This window comes from Silene latifolia, chromosome 11, assembly GCF_048544455.1.
Source record: "Silene latifolia isolate original U9 population chromosome 11, ASM4854445v1, whole genome shotgun sequence".
NCBI classification, from domain to species: Eukaryota; Viridiplantae; Streptophyta; class Magnoliopsida; order Caryophyllales; family Caryophyllaceae; genus Silene; species Silene latifolia.
The window spans coordinates 79,452,302-79,472,097 of NC_133536.1; positions in this window are offsets into that span (position 1 = coordinate 79,452,302).

Genomic DNA, 19,796 nt, shown 5'->3' on the forward strand with positions numbered 1-19,796 from the left:
AGAAAAGCAAAAAGACGGATCTTCCAAGGATCCTCGATCGAGTAGCCATAGGCTCGACTGAGGAACTTCAGTGCTCGATCGAGTATTACCCAGGCTCGATCGAGGCACCCCTGCAGTCGATGACGGTGTTTCAAAAATCGTTTCTAAAGCAAAGGAAGTCGAGCCGATTACTATTGCACTACCTTTTCCGCATCGTCAAAAAAAAATCTAAGCTGGATAAGCAGTTTGTAAGGTTAATGGAGGTAGTAAATAACTTGCAAGTGAGTGTTCCTTTTACTGAGTTGATCACTCAAGTGCCGGCTTATGCGAAGTTTATGAAAGAAATGTTTACAAGGAAGAGGTATTTTGATGAAGTGGAGACAGTTCCTTTTACTAAAAAGTGCAGCGCCGTGTTGCAAGCTAATTCACCACCTAAGCTAAAGGATCCAGGGAGTTTTTCTATTCCTTGTCATATCGGTCATCTTGCTATTAGTAAAGCTCTTTGTGATTTAGGAGCTAACATTAGTGTCATGCCTTAATCTATTTGTAAGAAGTTAAATATGGGTCAAATGACTGTTACTAATATGACTTTGTATAAGGCTGACCGATCTATTAAGCACACATTGGGTGTGTTGGAGGATATTCCCGTTCGAGTTGGGAAATTCTTCATTCCCGTTGATTTTGTTGTCTTAGATATGGCGGAGGACAACCAAATTCCTATCATCTTGGGTAGACCATTCCTTCACACAACGGGGGCGGTTATAGATGTTAGGCAAGGGAGACTAACTTTAACTGTGGGGGATGATACTATTGTTTTTAACTTAGAAAAAGCTTTGAAACATTCCATGATAGAAGAAACTTGTCATAGTATTGTTATTGTTGATTTTACTATTGATGAGTGTCTTGTTATGTGTTTAAGTAGGGATCCTCTGGAGATTGCCCTCGTTTCTAATTTTGCTGCTGAGACGGGTTCATGGAGTCAAGAAGTTGATGAGATTGAGAAGTTTCTAACTGGAGATGAATGCCCAAAGCAAAAGGTATATAGCTTAGGTAGCCCATCCAAGGTTACCGAGGGAAAGAAACCTGAACTTAAACCCCTTCCCTCTCATCTTAAGTATGGATTTTTGGATGACTGTGAAATGAACCCAGTAATTGTCAATGCTAGCCTAACTGAAGGCCAACTTTCTGCTTTGTTGACTGTTTTGAAAACTCATAAAAAGGCCACTGGGTATAGCATTGATGATTTACAAGGTATTAGTCCTGACTTTTGTATGCATCTTATTCACTTGGAAGAAGGCCACAAGCCTAGTGCACATGGTAAGAGACGACTAAATCCTCCAATGCAGGAGGTGGTAAGGAAAAAGGTACAAAAATTACTTGATGTTGTCATTATTTACTCTATATCTGATTCTAAGTGGGTCAGTCCTGTCCAAGTTGTACCTAAGAAAGGAGGTACTACAGTAGTAAATAATGATAAGAATGAATTAATTGCTACTAGACTTGTTACAGGTTGGAGGATGTGTATTAATTATAGGAAGTTGAACACAACTACTAAGAAAGACCACTTCCCACTTCCTTATATTGATAAGATGTTAGAGAGACTAGCATGTTATATTTATTTCTGTTACCTAGATGGCTACTTTGGTTTCTTTCAGATACCCATTCATCCTGACGATCAGGAAAAGACTACTTTCACATGTCCATATGGTGTATTTGCTTATAGGTGAATGTCTTTTGGTTTATGTAATGCCCCAGCTACCTTTCAGGGTTGTATGATGGCCATATTTTCTAATTACATAGAGTCTATTATGTAGGTCTTTATGGATGATTTCAGTGTTTATGGTAGTGACTTTGATGTTTGTTTGAGAAACTTGACTAAGGTTTTACAGCGCTGTGAGGAGAGCAATCTTGTGGTCAACTGGGAAAAGTGCCACTTCATGGTTACTAAAGGGGTGGTACTTTGTCATTTGGTGTCCGGTAAAGGTATCCAAGTGGATAAAGCTAAGGTTGAGGTAATTGAGCAACTCCCGTACCCGGTTAATGTTAAGAGTGTACGTAATTTTCTTGGTCATGCAGGATTATATCGTCTCTTTATTAAGGATTTTTCGAAAATTGCTCAACCTCTAACCCAGCTGCTTCACAAGGATACACCTTTTGTGTTTACTGATGAGTGTGTTAAGTCTTTTGACAAGATTAAACAAGCTCTTATCTCAGCTCCTATAATCCAATCTCTGGATTGGAGTATACCTTTTTAGATTATCTGTGATGCCAGTGACTATGCAGTTGGAGTTGTGTTGGGGCAAAGAAAAGATAAGGTGTTGCATGTTATTTACTATGCAAGTAAGACTCTTGATGATGCGCGGATCAACTATGCTACTATGGAGAAGGAGCTTCTTGTAGTTGTCTATGCTTTAGACAAATTTAGAGCTTATCTTGTGGTTCTAAAGTTATTGTTCATACTGACCATGAAGCATTAAAGTATCTTTTAACTAAACAAGAAGCTAAGCCGCGACTTATTAGATGGATTTTATTATTGCAAGAATTTAATTTAGAAATTCGTGATAAGTCTGGTGCTGAGAATGTTGTTGCAGATCATTTGTCTCGTTTGAGATTTGAAAGAAGAGAAATTTTGTCTATTGATGATTCTTTTCCAGATGACCATCTTCTAGCTATTGCTGCGAGCACTCCATGGTTTGCAGACTATGCTAATTACTTGGTTGGAGGTATTCTTCCTCCTGACTTGTCTTATAAACAGAAGAAGAGATTCATGCATGATGTGAAACGGTATTTCTGGGATGATCCATACTTGTTCCGGGAGTGTGCAGACGGTCTTTATAGACGGTGTATTCCAGAGGGTGAGGTACATGTAATTCTCTCTCATTGTCACTCTTCTTTTTATGGTGGTCATCATGGTCCATCTAGGACTTTTGTTAAGGTAATGCAATCAGGTTTTTTTTTGCCAACTATCTTAAAAGACGCTACTACTTTTGTTCGTTCTTGTGATGCATGTCAAAGAACAGGTAGTATTTCGCAAAGGCACGAGATGCCTCAAACTGGAATCTCAGAGGTAGAGATATTTTAGCAGTTTGTAGATTATGTTTCTAAATGGGTGGAGGCAACTGCCACCCCCACTTGTGATGCTAACTCTGTTGTGAAGTTGTTTCAGAAAATCACTTCCACGCTTTGGAGTGCCTCGCGCGGTGATTATTGACGGAGGCAAGCATTTCATTGAACGTCATCTTAACTCTTTGTAGAAGAAATATAGTGTTACACACCAAAGAGGATTGGCATATCATCCTTAAACTAGTGGACAAGTGGAGGTTTCCAACAAATAATTGAAACAAATCTTCGAAAAGGTAGTGAGCAAGAATAGAAAAGATTGGAGTCGGAAGCTTGATGATACTTTATGGGCTTACCGTACTGAATACAAGACCCCGATTGGAGCATCACGTTACCGTTTAATCTATAGCAAATCTTGTCATTTACCTTTAAAGCTTGAGTACAAGGCTATGTGGGCCATAAAAGAGCTAAATATGGATCCCTCACTGGCGGGTGAGAGAAGATTGATGCAGTTGAATGAGCTTGATGAGTTTTGACTACATGCCTATGATAGTGCTCAAGTGTACAAGGAACGAACAAAAAAGTGTCATGACAATCATATCTTGCAACGAGAATTCCATATTGGTGAAAAGGTATTGCTATTTAATTCTCGTTTGCGTTTGTTCCCAGGTAAGCTAAGGAGTAGATGGTCTGGACCGTTCACAGTTGCTGAGGTGAACAAATTTGGGTCAGTTACACTGTAAACTGACAAAGGTGAGACATTTAAGGTGAATGGGTAACGTTTGAAAATCTTTTATGAAGGTGCCCATGTTGGGGGTGATAGAGGTCGTTGACATCTTCACCATTGATTCCTCCTACTGATGAGATAATACGGTCGTGCGGGACCGCTAAAACCAGCGCTACCGAGAGGCAGCTCGGAGTTTGCATTGTATTAATTTGTAATTTAGGAATTTAAATTTCATTAATCGCATTTCAATTATGTTATTTCATTGTTTTCAGTTATGTGAGGGAGAGAATTTAACGTATTTCAAAGTATTTTTGCAGCTAAGACGGATTTTAAAACGGCAAGTTAACGTATTTGCGAGAAAAAGGACTGAAGTTGGTGCCTCGATCGAGTAATAGGAGGCTCAATCGAGGAAATTGCAAGCTCGATCGACTGTCAGCAGGGCTCGATCGAGGAACCATCTAATTCAATTAAAAGTTGCAATGTCGAGAGTTGGCGTTTTTGGAAACTGGTGCCTCGATCGAGTAAGAGCAGGCTCGATCGAGGATCCACACTGGACCGGGTTCCACGTTAAAAAAACCGGCTACTTCTTATTTCTTTTCTCATATTTGTTACTTGCCTTGTTTATTCTGTCACACTTTATTCATTCATTCTCTCATTCATTCTGATATCCTCATTACTCCAATCCTTCATTTCATCATCATTCTTTATTCTAATTTGTGCTAATTTGCTTGCTAGTGGATTAAATCACTCCTCTTTGCTTGTTTGTGTGTTTTATTGCTCATATTTCATCAAGTAAGTCCCGTTTTCCCCTATTTTGGTCCGAAAATTTGCACTTTTGTTGCTCAAAGCTTGTGTTTATTGCCTTGAATCCTCCATTACTTATATACAATTGCTATTTCCTTACTTTTTAACCCTCTAATTGATGAATTAAAGGCCTAATTTCAAAAATTTGGGAATTAGGGTTCATAAATCCGGGTTGATTATTTGCGTTAAATTGGTTAGAAATTATGTTTATTTGCTTGTAATCTTCACTTTTTGTTATATAATTGCAATTCCCTTGCCTTTTACATGGTTTATGTGTGATTTTCGACCTCAAAATTGAATTTTCCGACTCATGTGGTCTTAAAAATGTGGCCTGTTTTGGTAATTAAATTGGTTTGTGATTATATACTTGTCTTTTTACAGATATGTCGAGTAGCGGACAAGGTAACAAGAGGCCACGGGGGAGACGCACTCCCGTTCGTCAGCCGGTGGTAGTAGAGACTTCCGAGGAGGAAGAGGAAGAGCTTCTACCAATAGACGAATTTCCTTTTGTTGAATTTCGTGATAAGGAGCAACAGGATAAATTTGTGGCATTAATGAATACAAAAACCATGCTTCCTACTAGGTGTGTGGACCGAAAGATTTTGCGTACTTTGCGTATAGAGACTGCCATGTATGATATGTTCTATCAAATTGGGTTGCAAGGTCTATTTCTTTTGCATGAACTCTCTTATCGTGCTTTGACACTTGAGTTTCTTAGCTCATATGTCTATCTCCCACAGGACCACTTGATTCGATTTAGATTGTTAAATGTTGAACGTTCTTTGACATTTGATAAAATTTATGAGTACCTAGGCCAAGATAAGCATTCTAATGGGGACATGTATAAGCATTCTAATGGGGAAATGTCTAATGGAAATGGAGCAAGTTCTTAATGAACCTTCAATGGAGGAAAGCGAGGTACAAGTTCCAACTTTAAAACCCCTTCCCCCAAATTTGAAATATGCTTATCTTGATAAATCTAAGACCAAACCCGTGATTGTTAATGACAAACTTGATGAGAACCAATTGGGAAAATTGCTTGATGTGTTGAAACAACACGAAAAGGCTATAGGTTATAGTCTAGATGACCTTAAGGGGATAAGTCCCAATTTTCGCATGCATAGAATTCATCTAGAAGAGGACCATAGACCTACCATCCAATCTCAAAGGAGATTAAACCCCTGTTGGGGTTGGTGTCCTTAACAGTTAGTGCAAGGACTTATAAACCTCTAAAAGGATCAAAGGGCATACTTTGGTATTATTATCAGTTGATCCACGTTTATCAATAACGGTTGGCTTGCTAGATAAGTTTGACGTTATTGTCATACAGATGGCGGTGATCAACTGGTCCCTAAAAGTCACACCTATAGGATACGTTCGAGAGATGTGACGGTATGAAAATACTGTCATGTAGATGCCAAAAATTGACTAACCAGTTAGTCCGAGTTATTTGACTAGTAATTAGTCAAATATGTGATGTTGAGATATTATATTTAATACGGATTAAATATCATGGGCTAAGGCGAATTAACCAGTTAATTCGTAAAATTAAATATACGTGATTTATATTTAATTAAATGTATATTAAAATAATTATACAATACTGTTTTGTCGGACACGTATTAATAATTCAGCTAACCCGTATTATTAGCTGATGCCTTAATTTCCGATAACCGATAACAGTTTATAATACAAACCCGTCATATACATTTTAGTATTTAACGAACCGGACCTCGAGTTAAAACCAAGAGGAAGTGGAAGCCCACTTCCCCTTGTGGGTCACGGTTTTGGCCGAAATAGGAGAACAAAAGGAGACCTCCTCCTTCTGTTAAACCTAATCATCATTTGAAACAAAAATTAGGGTTTTGAAGAGTATTCTTCTCTGAAAAACCTGAGATCTCTCATCTCGACAAAACACACATCAGTTCTCCCCATATTGCAAGGCAATCGGAGAACACTGTTCTAGCACAAGGGCATATCTCGGACAAAGTCTTGGGTGTAACGATTAGGAGGAAATCTGCTTTGATTTCTGTTCTTTACGCCGCAATTTAAAGGACCCGAGGTTATTTCTTGTTCCTTATCGTTTCTATTGTTTTTATGTTTTATGACAATATTCGCATGTTTAAATTTACGTTATAGTCCTGCAATTAAAGGGGTAGTATACGGATATTAACCCACAAGTGGTATCAGAGCGAGGCCACGTGAATTTTTCATGTGTTTTTCATAAAACGTTTTTGAAACGATGATTTTCTGCTTTGAAAACCGTGCCTAGTATACACGGCAGAAATTTTTTTTAAACCGTGTCATGTATTACACGGTAATTTCATGTTTTTCGATTTGGTTTTTGCATATTGTTGTTTTATACAGAGATTATAACAATATGTCATGTTTTGTCAATTGTCAAATTTGTTTTAATGCGTTTTTGATCATATTTGCAATTGATTTTGTCTCGAAATATGTTTTCACGAGGGTTTTGGATTTTCCAGAGATTTTTGCACTCGATCGACCATGTTTTTAATCGATCGAGTGGCTTTTCTGTATAATTTTTGCTCGATCGAGTCCCTGCTGTACTCGATCGACCCTGTTCCAAAATTTTTTGCTCGATCGAGTCCTTGCTGTACTCGATCGACCTGCTTTCAAAACCCCTCTGCTCGATCGAGTTGTCCTCGTACTCGATCGAGTAGTTTTGCTGATATAGGTACTCGATCGACCACCAGTTTAGTCGATCGAGCACCTCCTGATTAGCATACCTCTCGATCGACTTGCAGTTCAGTCGATCGAGCCCTCCTGTCCCTCGATCGAGCACTTATGTCCCTGGATCGAGGGATTTAAATCTTTAATGACTTTGAAAATTTGTTTCTTTTGATTTAAATTTTCTTTTGGCTTAAATATGTACTTTATACGGATATAGTACACTCGCTTAATAGTGAATCGATTCACTCACGTACCATATAGTTGTTTTAAAGCGTCTTTAAAATGACGGATTATAATGGATTAAAATTAAATGATAGAAGCGGTTTTATCACATGAATTTTAATCATTAAAAGGTGGTTTGGATAAGTTTAACATAATTACGGAATTATGTCACGAATGAATTTGTTTTTAGTTGATGCATTTTTATTTATCGTTAATTTATGAATGCCGTGAATGCCTTTTAATTACGTATTTAATTTTACAAGCGGTTGTAACTTAGTGTGGCCTTAGTAGAACGTGTTACCGTAATGATGGAACACGGTCTTGGTTGTATTTTGAGATCTTGTATCTCCGTTTTGGATTTTTCACTTGTAATTACAGTTTTAATTAGATTGTAAATAGGTTTATATTTTGTAATTTTAATTGTAATTTTTGAGAAGACCATAGATGGAGACCGGATGCTCACTCCCGCTACTTGGATCAAGATGGAACATCAAGACAAGCTTTTCGGGTCCAACGGTGGATTCCAAAGTTGTATTATGTTCTTTTACTAGGATAGGCCACACTAGGAAATTTTTATTTACGTATTGCATTACTTTATTTATTTATTGTTACGATAATTTGCATCATTTTCCGCCTAAAAACCAAACCACCTAATTATTGCATGAAAACTGACACATATAGAGGTCACGAGTTAGTTTTCATTGACATTCTCATGTCACACGTTTTAAGCCATCATCCAAATAAATTCATTCACGACAGACGCTAGTTATTCGTTCACTTAAAATGAATTATAATTTTGTTGATGGGATCTTCCTCGTATAAACCAAAATTGAGAACGGTCTTTATAGGTCAAACTCCAATGAGTCCCTTCTTCGTCGGTAGGCATACTATGACCCCTTCTACGTCGGGTAAGTTGGAACTGATTGACCTATTTTATCTCAACACTATGGTCACTCGTACGATCCTGTGACTATGGTGGACTATAGATAGGATTTTGATATCTATCGACCAAGAGTTCTTAGGAAGAATTAGCTAAACAGTTGGCTTATCAATTTACGAAATTGAGTCTTGGGATCACTTGTATCATTCTTGAGGGAGATCAATTATGCAAGTGCGAGAGTCTACATGTTTAAAATGAATTTTAAAATAGACTTAAATCACCTCGATGAGATGCTTATTTCGTTTTGTTTTTCTTCCTTTTTCAGTGTAGATCACGTTTTAAATCGCTAAACAACAAATGGCTGGTTCAAGTGATAACCCAATGCCAAGTGCCACATTGGACCGTGAGTCCTGGCTTAGGATCTTCATGAGTCGATGAATCGGTCTACTCGATCAAGAATGACGGATCCAACTTCGCGGGATCGGGAGGCAAAGATTACGGAATGCCTTGCCGCTGCGACGGAAGCTCAAATATCCGCTGAGCCCATGCCGTTAAACCCAGGCCCCACGGCCGGAATAAACGAGATCGACAAGTATAACGATTTCGCTTTAGAAGCGGGTGCGGTAAAGAACGTACTTATTTTTGCAATGGAACCCAATTTGCATAAACGCTTCATAGCCCAAGGTGCAAACAAGATTTTCACCACGCTCACTAAGGAATTCTCGAAAGCACCGAGAATCGTGACCTATGAGCATACCACTCGCTTCTTTGATGCGAGACTCGTAAGGGCCAACGGTTAGCCCACACATTCTCAGCATGATTGAGAATGTCGAGAAACCGGAGACCTTTAATCGTAACATCAGCGAGAACATTGTTATCGACCGCATGCTTCACTCACTCCACGATGGTTTTTCGCAATTTAGAGCGAATTACTATATGAATGATTTGAAGAAAACTCCCCATGAACTGCACTCCCTTCTCGTACAGACCGAGAAAGACATGAAGTTCAGTGGGAGCTCGAAACAGGATGTTCTCGTTGTGTCAAACAAAGGGAAAGGTAAGGGCAAAGCTCCCGGCAAACCTAAAAGAGGTAAGGCGAAGTTCAAGAAGTCGGGTTCAGGTAAGAGTGGTCCTGGTGAGTCGAGTAACTCATCAGGCATGACAAAGAGCAAGAGTGAAAACATGGAATGCTATCATTGCCACAAGACTGGGCATTGGAGACGCACATGTCCTGTTTATCATGAGGACTTAAAGGCAAGTCGTGTTAAACCTGTTGGTATGTCTTCTCTCTCTTCTACTTTTATTCATATGATTGAGATTAACCACGCAAGTTACGGAACTTGGGTACTTGATACTGGTTGTGGTTCTCATCTCTGTGTAATCATGTGCGGGGGCTCCGAAACATCGAACCCCTCGTAAAGGGTGAGGTGGACTGCGTGTCGGGAATGGAGCAAGAGTAGCTGCCATCTCCAAGGGGACATATGTGATCCAGCTTCCAAGCGGATTTGAGTTGTCATTATATGACTGCTATTATGTACCTAGTCTTTCCAAAAACATTATTTCAGTTTCTGCGCTTGATAAACTTGGTTTTTCATTTGTAATAGAAAACAATGCTTGCATTTTCTCATTACACGATATGATTTATCGCAAGGCGTCTCCATGAATGGAATTTATGTTTTAGATCGACCACGGAAATATTACACGTAATGAATAAAAAGTTAAAGGTTGGTGACAAAGATCAAACGTATCTATGGCATTGCCGTATGGGACACATTAATGAGAAACGCGTAAAACAGCTCATCAAACATGGAGCTATCTCGGCCTTTGATTTTCAATCATTTGGCACGTGTGAATCATGTCTCATCGGTAAGATGACTCGGATTTCCTTCAAAGGTGTTGGAATGCGCTGCTTGACCTATTAGGACTCATACACACGGATGTATGTGGACCTATGTCAATCACCGCACGAGAAGGCTATAGGTATTTCATCACTTTCACGGACGATTTGAGTAGATATGGCTATGTCTACTTAATGAAGCACAAAAGTGAATCCTTTGAGAAATTCAAGGAATACCAAAATAGGGTACAGAACCTATTAGGTAGAAAGATTAAAACACTGCGTTCGGATCGTGGTGGCGAGTATCTTTCTCACGAGTTTGATCAACACCTAAAGGACTGTGGGATTGCCCTACGTTAACTCCACCGGAACACCTCGGTTGAATGGTGTGTCCGAACGGAGAAATCGAACACTACTTGATATGGTTCGATCCATGATGAGTCACACGGTTTTACCCGATTCATTATGGGGTTATGCTCTTTGTCACCGCTCTAATACTTAACCGAAGTCCGTCTAAAGTCTGTTGACAAGACTCCATATGAACTATGGAAGGAACGGTCCCTAACTTGTCCTTTATACGGGTTTGGGGCTGCGAGGCTTATGTCAAGTGGAGACACGAGGATAAGCTCGGCCCGCGATCGTCAAGACATTCTTTATAGGTTATCCTAAAGGAACACTTGGTCATTACTTCTATTCGCCAACCGAACAACGTGTTTTTTTGTTGCGGCTAGTGCGACATTCTTAGAGAAGGAATTTCTCGAGAATGCAAAGAGTGATAGAACCTTCGACTGTCGGAGATTCCGAGAACCAAACACCGAGCAACCATTGGAGGAACTGTTCCTTCAATCCCGGCTGCATGTAAATATTCCGAGGAACCTAGGAGGTCGGGAAGAGTCTCTATTCCTCCGGACAGATACATTGGTCTGGTCGAGGAACATGACATAGATGACATTCTACTCTTAACGAGTAGTGAACCCGTAACCTATAAAGGTGCCATGACCAGTTCTGACTCAAAGCTATGGCTTGAGGCCATGCAATCCGAGATGGACTCCATGTATGAGAACCACGTGTGGGATCTTGTTGACTTACCTGCTAAGGTTCGTCCCCTTCAATGCAAATGGCTTTACAAGATAAAGCATTCTGTGGAAGGTCAACAAGATATCTACAAAGCACGACTAGTTGCTAAAGGTTTCACCCAAGTGCCAGGTTTGCACTACGATGAGATTTTTGCACCCGTAGTCATGCTGCGTTCCATTCGGATTATCTTAGCGATTGCCGCATTTCATGACTATGAAATTTGGCAAATGGACGTGAAAACCGCCTTCTTAAACGGATTTTTGGAGGAAGAGTTGTACATGGTACAACCCGAAGGTTTCATCGATCCAGTACATCCTAAGAAAGTGTGCAAGCTTAAGCGTTCCATTTATGGACTTAAGCAAGCATCAAGGAGTTGGAATCATCGCTTCGACCAAGTGATAAAAGAAAATGGATTTACTCGATCCGTCGAGGAACCATGTCTATATATCAAGTCGAGTGGGAGCAAGATTGTCTTCCTAATATTGTATGTTGACGACATACTCCTGATTGGGAATGACATACCTCTCTTAACTTCGGTGAAAGTATGGTTGAAGAACCATTTCCAGATGAAAGATCTGGGAGAGGCACAAAGAATTCTAGGCATCCGTATCTATCGAGATAGATCACGACGGATGTTATCTCTCGATCAGAGTCTTACATAGACAAAGTGCTAGAGAGATTCAAAGATGACTAACTCCAAGAAGGGGTTTCTTCCTATGGCTCCGGGGGTGCATTTGAGCAAGTCTCGGGCACCGAGACACCGGAAGAGAAAGAGCGCATGACACGGATTCCTTATGCTTCGGCTATAGGATCAATCATGTATGCCATGATATGCACACGTCCGGACGTGGCATATGCATTGAGTATGACAAGTCGATTCCAACAAAGAACCAGGTGAACCACATTGGTTGGTCTGTCAAGAACATTCTTAAGTACCTACGGAGGACTAAAGATTGGGCATTGACTTATGGAGGCTCTCAAACGCTATGCGCAACCAGATTCTGCAGATGCTAGCTTCCAAACGGATCGAGATGACTCGAAATCTCGATGCCTGGATTCGTTTTTACTCTTAATGGCGCTGCGATCATTTGGAAGAGTTCGAAACAAACTGTTACATAAAGAGATTCTACGATCGAGTCCGAGTACTATGCCGCGTCGAAGCAACAAAGGAAGCGATATGGATGCGTCAATTCTTACATGGGCTCTCTGTAGTGCCTAGTTCGAATGACCCGATCACCATCTATTGCGACAATAGTGGTGCCATCTTCCAAGCTAAGGAGCCTAAGTCTAGCAACAAGTCTAGACATGTACAACGGAAAGCTCATCTAATCCGAGATTACGTGGAGCAAAAGGAAGTAGTGATAGAAAAGATTGCTACAGATGATAACATAGCAGATCCTCTCACTAAAGCATTACGACAAGATAAGCATGAAGGGCACGTAAATTCCATGGGAATCAAACGTGTTCCTGAGTTATAGTACTCTTTTATGGATCAGATTCATTCTCTTTTGTACTCTATACGACATCATCGTTTTGATATTTTATATATATATTTTGTTTTTCATGTGGAATTGTACGACAATTTTGAACACCACAAAGTGAACGAACAAACATCATATCTTGTTAGTCCTTAATTGCCCACATGAGCTGATAACTCGGCAATTATTTTGTGACGTTGGTTGATGGTGGGTTCAACGAGCCATAAGTCAACCGGTTGATCGACCAATCACGAGAGGCGATTTATACGGATATTTCGTAGGACACCAATGTGACATCGACGTGGAGTCCTAAATGTTTTATAACATTCACGCCGGTCGTGGATAGGACTGCCATGGTGATCCTAAGAGTCGATTCTTTGACTATCGACTGTCTCTTGAGACTACGGCAGATTTTGGGTGACTTTGGTTTCTTTCTCACGGTCATCCGTAACAGGGGGCCAAGTAGATTTTTTCTGGGTCATTTCATGTTGTGCTTAGATCGGAAGGAGTCGAGTTGAAGGAAATATTCAGCCTTTATCAGGTACTCGATATTTCTCGGGGCCACTCGAGGAGTCAGAATCGAAATGCATGGCCATGCTCGGATACGGATTCGTTTTATCGGTTAAGTTACTCTCTAGTCGGGGAAACCACTCTAGATACAGATCGATTGTAAAATACGACCTTTGCGGATCCGGATCTGCAAATTGTTTTACATTGAGTGGGAGAAATTTTAAATGAATATGAGAATCGGTTATCGCACATACACTTGTACGGACAAGTGGGAGTTTGTTGGAGCTTGTATCCTCCAGTTAGTGCGGATAACGTCATTGCACACTTGTACGGACAAGTGGGAGCTTGTTGGGGTTGGTGTCCTTAACAGTTAGTGCAAGGACTTATAAACCTCTAAAAGGATCAAAGGGCATACTTTGGTATTATTATCAGTTGATCCACGTTTATCAATAACGGTTGGCTTGCTAGATAAGTTTGACGTTATTGTCATACAGATGGCGGTGATCAACTGGTCCCTAAAAGTCACACCTATAGGATACGTTCGAGAGATGTGACGGTATGAAAATACTGTCATGTAGATGCAAAAAATTGACTAACCAGTTAGTCCGAGTTATTTGACTAGTAATTAGTCAAATATGTGATGTTGAGATATTATATTTAATACGGATTAAATATCATGGGCTAAGGCGAATTAACCAGTTAATTCGTAAAATTAAATATACGTGATTTATATTTAATTAAATGTATATTAAAAATAATTATACAATACTGTTTTTTCGGACACGTATTAATAATTCAGCTAACCCGTATTATTAGCTGATGCCTTAATTTCCGATAACCGATAACAGTTTATAATACAAACCCGTCATATACATTTTAGTATTTAACGAACCGGACCTCGAGTTAAAACCAAGAGGAAGTGGAAGCCCACTTCCCCTTGTGGGTCACGGTTTTGGCCGAAATAGGAGAACAAAAGGAGACCTCCTCCTTCTGTTAAACCTAATCATCATTTGAAACAAAAATTAGGGTTTTGAAGAGTATTCTTCTCTGAAAAACCTGAGATCTCTCATCTCGACAAAACACACATCAGTTCTCCCCATATTGCAAGGCAATCGGAGAACACTGTTCTAGCACAAGGGCATATCTCGGACAAAGTCTTGGGTGTAACGATTAGGAGGAAATCTGCTTTGATTTCTGTTCTTTACGCCGCAATTTAAAGGACCCGAGGTTATTTCTTGTTCCTTATCGTTTCTATTGTTTTTATGTTTTATGACAATATTCGCATGTTTAAATTTACGTTATAGTCTTGCAATTAAAGGGGTAGTATACGGATATTAACCCACAACCCCCACATGCAAGAAGTTGTTAAAGGAGAGGTTATGAAATTACTTGATGCAGGAATCATATATCCCATATCGGACTCTTTGTGGGTTAGCCCCGTTCAAGTGATACCTAAGAAAGGAGGTACCACGGTGGTGACAAATGAAAAGAATGAGCTAATACCCACAAGGAAGATCATCGGTTGGCGTATGTGTATTGACTATCGAAAATTGAACTCCGCAACAAGAAAGGATCATTTCCCCTACCATTCATTGACCAAATGCTTGAGAGGCTAGCCTCTAACAAGTTCTTCTGCTACCTTGACGGGTACTCGGGATTCTTTCAAATCCCTATACACCCGGATGACCAACACAAGACCACCTTCACATGCCCTTATGGTACTTTTGCTTATAGGAGAATGCCTTTTGGCTTGTGTAATGCCCCCGCTACTTTCCAAAGATGCATGATGAGTGTCTTCTCCGATTACCTAGAGACCATAATAGAAGTTTTTATGGATGATTTTAGTGTTTATGCGAAAGACTTTGACTCTTGCTTGCATAACCTTTCTCTTGTATTGCAAAAATGTGAAGATGTTAGTCTCGTTTTGAATTGGGAAAAGTGTCACTTTATGGTCAATGAAGGAATTATTTTGGATCATTTAATCTCGGAAAAGGGCATCGAGGTCGATAAAGCTAAGGTTGAGGTGATAGAGAAACTCCCACCTCCCGTGAATGTTAGAGGGGTGAGAAGTTTTCTCGGTCACGCGGGTTTTTATCGCCGTTTTATAAAAGAATTCTCAAAAATCGCGAAACCCCTCACTCAACTCTTACTTAAAGATGCCCAATTTCATTTCACTAATGAGTGTGTTGAAGCCTTCAATAGAATTAAGGAAGCACTAATCTCGGCACCGATCATTCAACCACCAAATTGGGAACTACCGTTCGCGACTATGTGCGATGCTAGTAACTACGTCGTTGGAGCGGTCCTTGGCCAACGGGTAGGAAGGGCTTTACATGCTATCTAGTATATAAGCAAGACTCTTGATTCTTCCAAAGTGAACTATGATACCACAGAGAAAGAGCTCCTTGCCATTGTCTATGCTTTAGACAAATTCCGTTCTTATTTGCTTGGATCCAAGGTGATTGTTTTTTCGGATCACCGAGCTCTTCGACATCTCTTGATAAAGAAAGAGGCAAAACCAAGGTTGTTGAGATGGATTTTGCTTCTTCAAGAATTCGACTTGGAAATAAGAGATAAGAAAGGGGCCGAGAATGTAGTAGCGGATCATTTGTCAAGGATCCAGTTTCATGACGAAGAAGGAGAAACACCGATCAATGACTCTTTCCCCGATGATATCTTAATGGCCATTCAAACACAGCTTGAGAGGCATATCAGCCCATGGTTTGCCGATTATGCCAACTATATTGTTGGAAGAGTACTCCCTCCAAACTTAAACTACAACCAAAGGAAGAGGTTTTTATTCGAAGTCAAGAGGTACTTTTGGGATGACCCAAATCTTTAAAAGGAGTATAGTGATGGGCTATACCGAAGGTGCATCCCTCAATGGGAAATTCAAGGAATCTTGGAAGGATGTCACTCATCCCCTTATGGTGGATGCCACGGAGCAAGAAGAACCATTGCGAAAATTCTTCAAACGGGCTTCTTTTGGCCTACGATGTTCCAAGATGCTAGGGAGTTCATCCTTCATTGTGATGCTTGTCAAAGAACGGGGAATATCTCGTGGAGGAATGAAATTCCACAAAGGGGCATACTAGAGGTAGAGATCTTCGACGTTTGGGGGATCGACTACCAAGGGCCGTTTGTGACATCCAAAGGGAACAAATACATCCTTGTGTCCGTAGACTACGTCTCAAAATGGGTAGAGGCAATTGCCACCCCAACCGATGATGCAAGGACGGTCACTAAAATCTTCAGGAGAATAATCTTCCCAAGGTTCGGAGTCCCTAGAGCAATCATAAGTGATGGAGGAACGCATTTTCATGAAAAGAAGCTCACATCCCTTTTGACCAAATATGGTGTTCAACATAGAACCGGCTTGGGATACCATCCTCAAACAAGCGGTCAAGTTGAAGTTTCAAATAGAAAGATCAAGCAAATTCTTGAGAAAGTTGTCAACAAAACTTGTAAGGATTGGAGCATGAAGCTTGATGACGCTCTTTGGGCTTATAGGACGTCCTATAAGACTCCCATAGGAGCTTCCCCTTACAAACTTGTCTATGGGAAGGCATGCCACTTACCGATTGAGTTAGAGTACAAAGCTTTTTGGGCAATCAAAGCTGTAACACCCCCATACTCCAAGTGCCTTACCAGGACCACTCAGGTATAAAGAAGCTACCATCTCGGTTACCCGAGGCATGATATTCATAAGACAATAACGAAACAACTTTAAATAATATAAGTTTAGCGAAAGGTTACAACTGAAACCAAATACCAAAATACGATACATGTTCTCAAAACCAACTCGTCTCATCGAACTAATCGAAATGTCATAAAACTAGTAAAGCTACAGCGGAAGACTTCTATCGTCAGACGGTGGCACATCCCAGCTATCCCAGTACTCAACTCAAACTTGCTCAATTACTGCTCACCATCCCCGAATGGATCACCGCAGGTTTTACAAACAACAACACGGGGTCAGTACTAATCACACAATCTATATATATCAACAATACGATAAACATATATCTCACACCGTCACACACACAATCACATCAGTCCCATCAATCTCAATCACCGATCGTCCACTTTGGACCACCACGCGATGGGGGACCGCAGCCGTACCCACCAAATCCCCGCTCCTCATAATAAGCGATAACTCTGTCCATTAATGTGCACATCCCTTTCCGTTGCGGGTTCCACGAAGGGCGAAACTAGGGCGTGAAGCCACTCCCGCAAGTGACCCCACTCAGCCGAGGACACGCCTCGAGAACCAGATACAAACAATCACAATCAACAAACCGTCACAATACAATTACTATATTATTCAATCAACCACAACACATCAACATCACATTATGGGACTAATACCGAGTAGGAAATCGCACTGAAAGCACAACTATCGTCGGTCTCAACAAACCGTATCAAAAAGCCTCTTCTACAAAACCTCCTCCTATCATACAAACACATAAACACTACCAAATCACAATCTACACAAAACCCCCAAATCCCCATATTAGGGTTTAAACAACTTAAAGGAAATACCATAAAAACGGTACATAGGTCTTACCCTCGACGCAAGGATCTCAACGGTATAACAAACGATGAAATCCGACCTTCCAAACTCCGGGATTTGCTAACAATGCGATTACAGTGAAGAACGTACTTTGCTTTCTCTCTTGACAGTAATTTAGGTTTTGAAAAGTGTTTAGAACAATGACGGAAAGGATTACATACCTTAATCGCATAATTAACAAAACCCGAGAAATAACTCCCCGTAAACCGGCTACTCGATCGAGTAGCTAAGGTACTCGATCGAGTGCCCCCTTACTCGATCGAGTATCCTAGTTACTCGATCGAGTACCCAACAGGTCAGAAACTATTTTAAAACGCAACTCACCCTTACTCGACAGAGTAAGGCCTACTCGATAGAGTACCCAGAGACTCATAAATACGGAATGATCTGAGCTTACGTGGCTGACTGATCAAGCACGTATGCGTCAAAAGCTTAGAGCATGGTCTAGAATGCAAAGCGAGAAGAGAAGGGCGGACACTCGTGTGAAAAATATGTGAGGCAAAGGCCTCTATTTATACTAATCACACGGAGGAATTATGGTAAGGGTAGAATTTGGAAAAGAATAGGAAAGAAAGGTCCGGAAACAACCGACTTAGTTGAAACACGGAAACTTGGACAAAAAGAAAGCCCTCAGAAAAGGCGCAGCAGGTGTTGCGTCCCTTAGAAGAGGCGCAGCTCTTACTGCGTCCTTTCTCGGGTAGGGTTCTTCTGCGCGAGAAAACGCGTTTGACAGCCTGTCGTATTTTAGGCATAACTTTCTCTACAAGACTCGGATTAAGGTGATTTTGGTGACTCGGGATTTGACGGTTTTAGAAAAGGAAGACGGTTTTTGACCCGGACTCCAAATGTACTCTAATTAGTGCCAAAACGACCGTAATGACACCTAGATGACAACCATAAGGTAGACACAAGTGTATGAGTTACCTTTTATTAACCGATTTACGAAACGTCACGCGACATATGCTAAACATGCGGCCCAATCATCACTGGGTGTTTGGCGGGAGGTGCAGAAACGAGGCATCTACAGAGCCCCCACTTTGACTGAGGCTTGGACAAGGCGAAAGTCAAAGTATATCCATCAGGTCAATCGAAGATTATAACCTGAAGACTATAGCGACGCGAGGCGACTCAAGGGGTCTGAGCCAAGGACATGTCGTCGGGAACATTTTAGAGTCTGCCGACTATCGGGGAGGGTCGTTTAAAGTCCATTAGACTACGAAAGGAAGCTTGCCAGCCATAAGAAGAAATATTACCTGAGACTTCTTTCCCGAGATGTTTCCGGAGGTGCGTAGTAGCTGAAGGTAAGACCTAAAAGATATGTTAGGATTGTGCTAGGGTGTGGGGCCCTAAAGGAAAACATCGACGGGAAGGAGGCCAAATATAAGTTCAACCTAAGGGTAACCAAGGCTTGGGTTTAGGAACCCTAAGGAAGTGTAATCCTAAAGGATTATGATCCTAAGAGTAGAAGTGTACGAACTCTAGGGGAGTTTGGGAACCTAAAGAGCTGGGTGTATGAAGATGGGTATATGAACCTAAAAGGGCAGGCTGGTATGGGAACTTAAAGACTTGTGAACTTAAGAGGAATTGGGATCCTAAGGTTAAGTTTAGGAACTACTGGGTTACTAATTCTTGTTTTGAATGCGTGCGTTTAAGCTTTCTGAGGAAAAAAGGAAAAAGTATGAGAACTTCAAAATGATTTATAGGTTTATGAACTTACGGACATTTGGTATGAGAGCTTGCAGGTTTACGAGCCTAAGGAAGCTATTTTGGGATATAAGAATCTAGTGGTAAGAATCCTAACTTTGGGTTTACGAACCTAAGGAAGGAGGCGCTGGTTTGGGAACTTATGGAGAATGACACCTTTGTTGAACTCCGTGAGGAAACAATAATATTGAGGGTAGCAGGACATCGGTAGAAACTGCTGGGGAATCTGCTTGCGTCGGTCTCAAGCGAAC